Source organism: Oncorhynchus gorbuscha, linkage group LG02 (assembly GCF_021184085.1).
Source record: "Oncorhynchus gorbuscha isolate QuinsamMale2020 ecotype Even-year linkage group LG02, OgorEven_v1.0, whole genome shotgun sequence".
In the NCBI taxonomy this organism is placed as follows: Eukaryota; Metazoa; Chordata; class Actinopteri; order Salmoniformes; family Salmonidae; genus Oncorhynchus; species Oncorhynchus gorbuscha.
In genome coordinates this window covers 90,901,870-90,913,638 of record NC_060174.1, presented here as the reverse complement: position 1 = coordinate 90,913,638, position 11,769 = coordinate 90,901,870, and the positions used below count along the sequence as shown (strand labels likewise).

At 43.2% G+C, this 11,769-nt stretch overlaps 1 protein-coding gene across 2 annotated transcripts in view; it reads left to right on the top strand.

The window, feature by feature from the left end:
- The first annotated feature begins 5,427 nt into the window (after positions 1 to 5,427).
- The window catches only part of tecta (tectorin alpha), a 45,784-nt gene continuing 39,442 nt past the window's right edge, over positions 5,428 to 11,769 (top strand). For both annotated transcript variants that reach the window (XR_006834782.1, XM_046326817.1), the window contains exon 1: positions 5,428 to 5,691. The gene's annotated coding sequence lies outside the window, so the exon portion shown is untranslated. The remainder of the gene's footprint in view (positions 5,692 to 11,769) is intronic.

Sequence of the window (11,769 nt, the reverse complement as noted above, 5' to 3'; positions counted from 1 at the left end):
TGAATGCCAAAGAAACCAGAAGGAAATTGTTATATAATTGTTTGTTTTATATTATTTAGTAAATATTGGACTAAGGAATAAAGCATTGCATTTTTCTTTAACTTTATCATATTAACTGTATGCTGACATAGAGGCTTAGGACCATATCGTCACATGACTGTTTTAATGTTGTTGTTTATTTAACCAGGTAGGCCAGTTGAGAACAAGTTCTCATTTACAATTGCGACCTGGCCAAGATAAAGTAAAGCAGTGTGACACAACACAGAGTTGCACATGGGATAAACAAACGTACAGTCAATAACGCAATAGAAGCTCTGTATACAGTGTGTGCAGATTAAGTAAGGCAATAAATAGGCTATAGTGGCAAAGTAATTACAATTGAGCAATTAACACCAGTGATGAGGATGTGCAAGTATAAATACTGGTGTGCAAAAGAGCAGAAACTCATATTTGTTTATGATGTAGGTGGTTGGATGGGCTATTTACAGATGGGCTGTGTACAGCTGCAGCGATCGGTAAGCTGCTTTGACAGCTGACGCTTAAAGTTAGTGATGGAGATATGTCTCCAGCTTCAGTGATTTATTATTATTTTTTTTTTTTTGCAATTCGTTCCAGTCATTGGCAGCAGAGAACTTGAAGGAAAGGCAGGCAAAGTAGGTGTTTACTTTGGGGATGACAGGTGAAATATACTTCTGGAGCGTGTGCTAGGGTGGGTGTTGCTATGGTGACCAGTGAGCTGAGATAAGGCAGAGCTTTACCTAGCAAAGACTTATAGACGACCTGGAGCCAGTGGGTTTGGCGACGAATATGTAGTGAGGACCAGCCAACGAGAGCGTACAGGTTGTAGTGGTGGGTAGTGTATGGGGCTTTGGTGACCAAACAGATGATACGGTGATAGACTGCATCCAATTTGTTGAGTAGAGTGTTGGAGGCTATTTTATAAATGACATCATGGAGGATTGGTAGGATGGTCAGTTTTACGAGGGTATGTTTGGCAGCATGAATGAAGGAGGCTTTGTTGTGAAATAGGAAGCCAATTCTATATTTAATTTTGGATTGGAGATGATTTAATGTGAGTCTGGAAGGAGAGTTCACAGCCTAACCAGACACCTAGGTATTTATCGTTGTCCACATAATCCAAGTCAGAACCGTCCAGAGTAGAGATGCTAGTCTGACAGGCGGGTGTGGGCAGCGATCGGTTGAAGAGCATGCATTTAGTTTTACTAGCATTTAAGAGCAGATGGATGTCACGGAAGGAGTGTTGTATGGCATTGAAGCTCGTTTGGAGGTTTGTTACCACAGTGTCCAAAGAAGGGACGGAAGTATACAGAATGGTGTCGTCTGCATAGAGATTGATCAGAGTCACCCGCAGCAAGAGTGACATTGATATATACAGAGAAGAGTCTGCCCGAGAATTTAACCCTGTGGCACCCCCATAGAGACTGCCAGAGGTCCGTACAACAGGCCCTCCGATTTGACACACTGAACTCTATCTGAGAAGTAGTTGGTGAACCAGGCGAGGCAGTCATTAGAGAAACCAAGGCTGTTGAGTCTGCCGATAAGGATGTGGTGATTGACAGAGCCGAAGCCTTGGTCAGGTCGATGAAGACGGCTGCACAGTACTGTCTTTTATCAATGGCGGTTAAGATATCGTTTTGGTCCTTGAGCGTGGCTGACGTGCACTCGTGACTAGCTCGGAATCTGGATTGCAGAGCGGATAAGGTACGGTGGGATTCAAAACGGCCGGTGATCTGTTTAACTTCGCTTTTGAAGACTATAAAGGCAGGGCAGGATGGATTATAGGTCTAACAGTTTGGGTCTAGAGTGTCTCCCTCTGAAGAGGGGGATGACCACGGCTGCTTTCCAATCTAGAATTTTCAGACGATACGATGTAAGCAAGTCCACTGACGATTTTGTAAACGCTGCCTGCATACAGTCCAGCCAATGCAGCTCCATTTCTTAGGCTGCAGTAGCCTTGTGGGCTCAGTAAGGTATACACATAAGGTCCATTCCACAAACCTAGGTTCTCTCTCTCTGGCATTCATGTTTAAGCTTAGCTGCAGCTATGTTTCCATTCCATAGGTGCCAGGTGTTGGGTTTCTGGGGATTCCCCTCTCTACTCCCCTCCTTCATTTCCCACCCAAATGTATTTAATCCGGAGCCTATGAGTGGTATAGCTATGTCCACCACCACAAGACCCCTTCTCAAGGCAACTCAGTGCAACACTATCCCGGTGAAGGGTGTCAACTGGAACTCAAGACCCATTAGGGACTTCAGATTAGGCTCAGAGGTGCTTCTCATATCCCAAATGGGTCCACATTTAGTGGGATAGAGGTTATACGCGTCTGGGTGTGACTTGACAACTCTGTGGCATCTGAAGATATTCACAGACATGTATCATGTCACGTCATACCTTGTTCACTTCTATCGAAATGGGAATCCTTCCTCAGGTGCATTCTCGTTGGCCTCGCACCTTTTTAAATAGAGTTGTCTGGTTCCTGATGCAAATGATGTCTGCACTCTTGTTGGCTGGTGTCTTTCTAACTATGCCGTGTCTGCAAGACCTATCAAATTGTATTAGTCACATGCGCCGAATACAACAGGTTTAGACCTTACAGTGAAATGCTTACTTACGAGCCCTTAACCAACAATGCAGTTTAAATAAAAATACGAATAAGAAATAAAAGTAACAAGTAATTAAAGAGCAGCAGTAAAATAACAATAGCAAAACTATATAAGGAGGGGTACCGGTATAGAGTCTATGTGCGGGGGCACTGGTTGGTTGAAGTAATATGTACATGCAGGTAGAGATATTAAAGTGGCTATGCATAGATGATAACAACAGAGAGTAGCAGCGGTGTAAAAGGAGGGGGGCAATGCAAATAATCTGGGTGGTTTTTGATTATGATCCACTGGCTTTAGGTCATACATTTCATAATTTATAGTTTTGACTGATAGGAAGTTGCTTTCCTGACCTGTTTTGTGGGAGACCTGAAAAAGCCAACTACTGCAGTCACCACCTCGGAGCTCAAGTCTTCCAACTGGAGCCAGTCCCACAACCGCCTGGATCACTGCAACAACTTTGCTGCAAAATAATCAGGCTTAATTGGTGTCACCCAGCCTGGAGGTGCTGAAATCTCCACCTCCCCTCACTCCCCATCCTCCAGCCATGGTGTGACTGTGAACCACATGAGACACATTTGGCTGATGCCATCGCGACCTCCCTCAACCAATTCAGCCGGCCGGCTCTAAATCCCAACTTCCAGCCCCAGCAGAAGCTCTGCCACCAGGCAGGGGTTTGAGCTGAGGTCTCCTTGGCCTGGGCCTTCTCTGACTGGAGCACCAGGCCCACCAGTTCCAGTTCCTCCACAGAGGGAAGTCTAGGCTTCTGGAGACAAACAGGCTGGTGATAGGGTTACCAGGCTGTGAAAACGAGGCTGCCCCGCTAATGCAGGGTCACACAGAGGTTGGGAGGTGGTGGGGGGTGAGTTGTTGCGTTACCTCTTCACGCCCTTGTCCCGTATCTAAGACCTGGCCGGGCAGGCGGTATCCTGATCTCCCCCATTGCATTATGGAGCTGGACCAAGGGCAGGTTGGGCTGAACGGAGCCCATTGTGTGCCCAGGAGAAGGAGTCTTTTGGGAAGGTGGATTTGGGTTACCACAAGGAGGTTCTACATTGTGGAGGAAAGAAGAGGAGAGGAGGGCAAGGCCAACTGCTGGGCATAGGGGGAGGTTAGAGTGTTGATATGGAGTGGCCCCCTCTGGGGATTGGGTGACTGTTGTGCTGAGCTCACCCAGAATCCATTCCAGGATTATTTTTTTGGGAGGGTTGGTCAAGCTTGATGGGCTCTCCAGAACTTCTGATGTTTGATATGCCCGACTCTGTTCTCACCTGTCACTGTGGTCCCACATAAACGGTTGATGTAATGCTTTTTTACTTATTGAGGTAAATGGATCAGTCCGTTTCAACCTTGACTTTTATTTTCTCAACTTTTTTACAATTGAAACGACAATCAGACCATTTAGTCATAGTTCAACCTCTTTAGGAAGACTATGTTCCTGGAAATATCTATGTCATCCTGTCCTCCATTTCGGCATAGATGTGTGCACACCTTACATGGGGCAAATATGCAGTGTCACCTCAGCCGAGCTCAGTATGTAACAACCAATTTGATTATACAACACTGTCCCCATTCCCAGTGAGCTAAATGGAGAGGGAGTGACCATTATCCTCTCACTATCATGTCCTTGTTGTCTAAAGAATTTTGTTTGGGCAGATGAGAGTGTGAGTGAGTCCATGCGAGAGAGAGAGGGCTCAAGTGAAAATCCGGCCTATCATCCCCATCTCAATTTCTCCCACTTCTCCTTGTCCTCGACATTTCCCAAAACACTGACCGTTAGCACAGGAGGATCCCGGTCCCGGCAGGCCCACTGGGATCATGTTGTTTTTTGTCCCCTTTTGTGTGTCGCTCTCTTTCACAAGTTGGTTAAGAGTATGTGCTTTTTACACAACAAGGCATGGGAGGTGTAAAAGAATCCTCCACAGAGAGCCCCTACACTGGTCAATGGGAGCCCCGGGTCGACCCTCAGTCCTGCAGCCTTTCACACATCCTGCTCCCACCTCTCCAGTTACCTCCACTGTCCCCCTTACAACAAAGACCCAAGTGACTCCCCTCTCCTTCCCAGACCCTATCAGCACGGATCCACCTACGATTTCCCTTATGCCTAATCTCTCCAGGATCTATGGAAATGAGGTGCGCTGTGTGTCCCTGTAAATGAGGCCGTCCCTAATTAAAGAGAAGCACACATTGTGTCCTAAGTGACTCATGTTAATTCTGTAACTCAAACTACCCAAGGTCTTGAAAAAGCAAGGTTTTAGTATGTGTGTTTTTCTCTCTCTTTGTGTCCATAAAATAACCCAGAGTGAGACTGGGCTGCTTTGGCTGGGTCTGAGTCACTCCGGTAGAAAGCTTTAGCCATACATAGACAGACCCTGTCGACAGGGCTGATGGGGGGGGGATCAGGGCCCAATCCAAGGGGCTGACAAATTCCTATTTGTTTAAACAGTTTTGCCTTCCATGCTTGGAGGGAAATAAGGTCTAGTTTCAATATTTTGCCTTTGCTTGTGTAGTATTTCCTCCCTCATTTCCAGGATCTCTTATTTGCTCTCTCCCTCACTTTCTACACACTCTCTCTCCCTCTTTCTGCACTCTCAAAGTCCCCCTCCCCACTTTCCCCTTTCCCCAAACACTGATTTCTGATTAAGTTGAACACTATCCCCGGTAAAGTTTGCACCTGCCTCTTTTAGTAAAGTTCCTTCCAGAGCTTCGGCAGGGGCTTACACTTTCTCTGCTCCTCTCATTCAAGTATTCTCTTTCTCCCTGCTCCTTTTGAAATCCATTGGATGCCCTAGGCGAGGATTCGGCTGATTTCTGGGACTCCCATTATTACAGTACCGTTAATCCTGCTGGAAGTGGACGAGAAGTGCTCCTCTGTTTGGATGTCCACCCCCCCCCTCCCCTCCCACCACCATCACCACAACAACCACCACCACCCCTCAGTCTTTCTCCAGTCCTCTCCTCACTTCTTTTAAACTCTGTGGATGTTCCCAGCTGGATGGAACACAGCTGTGTACTGGAGGCAGCCTGGTGAGAGTGGTGAGGAGCTAAATGTCCATCTTCTGAAAGCAGGTGAGTGGTCAATCTATCTACCTCTTCCTCTATCTCTCTTTCACTCCAGCAGGTTCCTCACCAACAAGTGGACAGTTAAGGTGCACCTGAATCTGACTCCTGGATAGGTGTGTGTTTTATACTTGTTTATCCTTGGCATCTCATAGCTTTTTGAAGATAATCCCTGTTACTGATAGACATGGTGTATACAGCATTTAAGGTATCAGGACATTTTATAGCGTCACCCATTTCAGCTCTTAGGAAATATGGACATGAGAGTATAGAGGGCGTCATATTGCTTTATGAGCATGTGTATGGTGATGTCTCACAGGGAAGATGACGGAGCTATCCTTGGCATTTGGTCTTGGAATAATGTAATGCCTTTCTTTCATTAGTTAATACTGTATTAAGATGATATGTTCAGTGTTATAACATTGCTACTGCTGAGCATCTGGCAATATAGTTTGACTTGACAAGTATGTGCTAATGAAGATGTGCGTTGAGAAGTTAATCAGTCTGTCGTTTTAGCATTTCAGTAACATTAGCCATCAGTCCCTAAATCTACTTGTGTCTTCAGATACATGGCAATAATTATGCTATATTTGAATGTTCTGCTAGCTGTATTATTTCATGAATTGGATACTCCCACAATTGTTTGTGTTCTATTAGTTGTAGCTAGAGTAAACTCCTGATACATTCAGAAGTTTAGGGCACTGGAGTGTGAGCTCAGAGGGGTTGTGTTTACACCTTTAGAAGAGCTCTTTCTTTTGAAAGTGCAGTCCCTGAGTGCATTCCCGGGCTTTATCGCCATTGTACTGTTGAAACATTATGGAGTAAATGTCTGTCAGATAGCGTGGGGGGAACTGAAGGAGTGAAAAAGCAGTTGTGGTAATCTCTGTGTTGACAAAGCATGACGACAGGGCGATGACTGAACGATGATCCCCTCTCACCAGGGTCCACTAACCTTGGCACACCTGAACACAATTTACCATCAGGCTGAATACTGTACACGCATTAAAGAGATGACAGTGGAGATTTGGGAGAGACATACTTCATTCACATCACATTCCCCAGAGATCACAATGAGGATAACTGGGCACACCATTTCAACATGGACATTTGGGTAATATTTGGTTGAGACGCTGTTCAATGAGATTTCAGCCTTTATTTACCCACTCAAAAAGACTGTCAGAAGTTTTTTGAAATCCCATTGTGTTATCACTGGGCTTTCAACCATTTAATAGCACAACAGAGTTAAAATGGGAATACATTTGATCACTGTGCTTCATCTCATAGCACAACCAAATGACCTGAATTGCAGTTGAGATTGCATTAAAAGTACACAATGCAAGTGATCCAAGCTGTTTGAGATTCTGCGCATATTATTATAGCAGTTGTGAAGATCTCCACAGACCAGCGACCTGCATGCAAGTCGTTTAGGACATCTCCTTTGTGCATGCTTTTTCAGCTACTTTGACATAGGTAATTTTTCCAACAATTGTTTACAGACAGATTATTTCACTTATAATTCACTGTATCACAGTTCCCTTGGGTCAGAAGTTCACATACACTAAGATGACTGCCTTTAAACAGATTGGAACATTCCAGAAAAGTATGTCATGGCTTTAGAAGCTTCTGATGGGCTAACTGACATCATTTGAGTCAATTGGATGTGTACCTGTGGATGTATTTCAAGGCCAACCTTCAAACTCAGTGCCTTTTTTGCTTGACATCATTGTAAAATGAAAAGAAATCAGCCAAGACCTCAGAAAAACAATTGTAGACCTCCACAAGTCTGGTTCATCCTTGGGAGCAATTTCCAAACACCTGAAGGTACCACGTTCATCTGTACAAACAATAGTACGCAAGTATAAACACCATGGGACCACGCAGCCGTCATACCGCTCAGGAAGGAGACGCGTTCTGTCTCCTTGAGATGAACGTACTTTGGTGCGAAAAGTGCGAATCAATCCCAGAACAACAGCAAAGGACCTTGCAAAGATGCTGGAGTAAACAGGTACAAAATTATTTATATCCACAGTAAAATGAGTCCTATATCGCTGCTCCAAAACCGCCATAAAAATGCCAGACTACGGTTTGCAACTGCACATGGGGACAAATATCGTACTTTTTGGAGAAATGTCCTCTGGTCTGATGAAACAAAAATAGAACTGTTTGGCCATAATTACCATTGTTATGTTAGGAGGAAAAATGGGGAGGCTTGCAAGCTGAAGAACACCATCCCAACCGTGACGCACGTAGGTGACAGCATCATGTTGTGGGTGTGCTTTGCTGCAAGAGTGACTGGTGCACTTCACAAAATATATGGGTTCATGAGGAAGGAAAATTATGTGAATATATTGAAGCAACATCTCAAGACATCAGTCAGGAAGTGAAAGCTTGGTCACAAATGGGTCTTCCAAATGGACAATGACCCCAAGCATACTTCCAACGTTGTGGCAAAATGGCATAAGGACAACAAAGTCAAGGTATTGGAGTGGCCATCACAAAGCCCTGACCTCAATCCTATAGAAAATTTGTCAGCACAACTGAAAAAACGTGTGCAAGCATGGAGGCCTACAAACCTGACTCAGTTACACCAGCTCTGTCAGGAGGAACGGGCCAAAATTCACCCAACTTATTGTGCAAAGCTTGTGGAAGGCTACCCAAAATGTTTGACCCAAGTTAAAGAATTTAAAGGCAATGCTACCAAATACTAATTGAGTGTATGTAAACTTCTGACCCACTGGGAATGTGATGAAATAAATAAAAGCTGAAATAAATCACTCTCTCTACTATTATTCTGGCATTTCACATTCTTAAAATAAAGTGGTAATCCTAACTGACCTACGACAGATAATTTTTACTCTAATTAAATGTCAGGAATTGTGAAAATCTGAGTTGAAATGTATTTGGCTAAGGTTTATGTAAACTTCCGACTTCAACTGTAAGTATTGCTTTATGTAATTTGTTTTTTATGCAAGAGCTACACCTCAAAAAATGATAAATGTAATATTGAAAGAGAATCTTGTTGGAGAGGCCTATGCTGCCACCTACTGTAGTAACAGAAGAGGGGTAGGCATCCTCATAAATACGAATACACCCTTTTCCATTACTGTATATCCCAGCATACGGACCAAGAAGGACATTTTCTCAGTTGAATTGTACCTTACATGAGGAAATATACACATTGATTTCATTGTATGTAGTGCAAACCTGGTGTTTTGAGATATAATTCAAGCTATATTAGATCAACACTAGACTGGAACTATTATTTTAGCAGGTGATCAGCCATTTAGACAGAAATGGCAATAAAACAAGTGAAATTCAAGGAACCTCCAAAGAGGCTGAACATTTTCATCTCTTCAAATATTTTACAGGAACTCTGCAGATTATTATTCCCAACTACAAAATACTTTATTTTGTCTCAAAGTAAGGAAAGTTATTCAAGAATTGACTACATTTTGATTTACAAAAATGCACTCAATAATATACTGGGTTTGAAAATATATGATACGGTGCGTTCGGAAAATTTTCAGACCCCTTGACTTTTTCCACATTTTTTCCCTCTCAGTAATCTACACACAGTACCCCATAATGACAAAGCAAAAACAGGCTTTTAGAATTTTTGCTAATGTATAAAAAATGAACAGAAATACCTTGTTTACGTAAGAATTCAGACCCTTTGATATGAGACTTGAAAGTGAGCTCACGTTCATTCTGTTTCTGTTGATCATCCTTGAGATGTTTCTACAATTTGATTGGAGTCCACCTGTGTAAATTCAATTGATTGCACATGATTTGGAAAGGCACACACCTGTCTATACAAGGTCTCACAGATGAGAGTGCATGTCAGAGCAACAACCAAGCCATGAGGTCGAAGGAATTGTTTGTAGAGCTCCGAGACAAGTTTGTGTCGAGGAGATGCACAGATCTGGGGAAGGGTACCACAAAAGGTCTTCAGCATTGAAGGTCCCCAAGAACACAGTGGCCTCCATCATTCATAAATAGAAGAAGTTTGGAACCACCAAGACTCTTCCTAGAGCTGGCCACCTGGCCAAACTGCGCAATCGGGGGAGAAGGGCATTGGTCAGGGATGTGACCAAGAAACCAATGGTCACTCTGACAGAGCTCTAGAATTCCTCTGTGGAGATGGGAGAACCCTCTAGAAAACCATCTCTGCAGCACTCCGCCAATCAGGCCTTTATGGTAGTGGCCAGACGGAAGCCACTCCTCAGTAAAAGGCATGTGACAGCCCGCTTGGAGTTTACCAAAAGGCACCTAATGACCCTGACTAAGAAACAAGATTCTCCGGTCTGATGAAACCAAGATTGAACTCTTTGGCCTGAATGCCAAGCGTCACATCTGGAGGAAACCTGGCACCATCCTTATTGTGAAGCATGGTGGTGGTAGCATCATGCTGTGGTGGGAATGTTTTTCAGTGGCACGGACTCAAATCAAATCAAACTTTATTTGTCACATACACCTAATACAACAGGTGTAGACCGTACAAAATAACAACAACGAGGCTATATGCAGGGGGTGCCGGTACCGATTCAATGTCCAGTGGTACAGGTTATTCAAGGTCATTTGTACATGTTGAGATAGATGTTGAGTGACTGCATAGATAATAAACAGCGAGTAGCAGCACAGCAGTGTATAAAACAAATGGGGGGGGGTCAATGTAAATAGTCTGGTGGCCATTTGATTAAATTGTTCAGCAGTCTTATGGCTTGGGGGTAGAAGCTGTTAAGGAGCCTTTTGGTCCGGACTGGGAGACTAGTCAAGATCGAGGCAATATGCAAACATTTCTAAAAACCTGTTTTTGCTTTGTCATTATGGGGTATTGTGTGCAGATTGATGAGGGGGGAAAACAATTTAATACATTTTAGAATAAGGCTGTAATTTAACAAAATGTGTAAAAGGTCAAGGGGTTGGAATACTTTCTGAATGCACTGTATAGTGATATTGGATCATTCGCCTGTATCGTACCCACAGAAAATACACTTAGTGACAGAATATGGAGAATGAACAGATTGCATCTTCAAGACCCAAAAGGTATTAAATGTGTAAATTAAAACAAAAATTAATTTTGTATTACAGATGTAGACCTAGAGGACAGAGAAAAGCTGACCCCCTACATAATTTGGGATGCTTTTAAGATGTCCTTTAGGGGAATGATAATCTCATACTCTGCTAAAGTTAAATCTGAGTTAGTTATTTATTTGTATTCATTTCCATTTTAGAAAAAAATATAAAAAATCTTTACATGGTAAAGAAGATAATACCAATTCTGAACTTAAACAGGTACAGTGGGGCAAAAAAGTATTTAGTCAGTCACCAATTGTGCAAGTTCTCCCACTTAAAAAAATGAGAGAGGCCTGTAATTTTCATCATAGGTACACTTCAACTATGACAGACAAAATGAGAAGAAAAAAAATCCAGAAAATCACATTGTAGGATTTTTATGAATATATTTGCAAATTATCGTGGAAAATAAGTATTTGGTAAATAACTAAAGTTTATCTCAATACTTTGTTATATACCCTTTGTTGGCAATGACAGAGGTCAAACGTTTTCTGTAAGTCTTCACAAGGTTTTCACACACTGTTGCTGGTATTTTGGCCCATTCCTCCATGCAGATCTCCTCTAGAGCAGTGATGTTTTGGGGCTGATGCTGGGCAACACAAACTTTCAACTCCCTCCAAAGATTTTCTATGGGGATGAGATCTGGAGACTGGCTAGGCCACTCCAGGACCTTGAAATGCTTCTTACGAAGCCACTCCTTCGTTGCCCGGGCGGTGTGTTTGGGATCATTGTCATGCTGAAAGACCCAGCCACGTTTCATCTTCAATGCCTTTGCTGATGGAAGGAGGTTTTCACTCAAAATCTCACGATACATGGCCCCATTCATTCTTTCCTTTACACGGATCAGTCGTCCTGGTCCCTTTGCAGAAAAACAGTCCCAAAGCATGATGTTTCCACCCCCATGTTTCACAGTAGGTATGGTGTTCTTTGGATGCAACTCAGCATTCTTTGTCCTCCAAACACAACGAGTTGAGTTTTTCCCAAGAAGTTATATTTTGGTTTCATTTGACC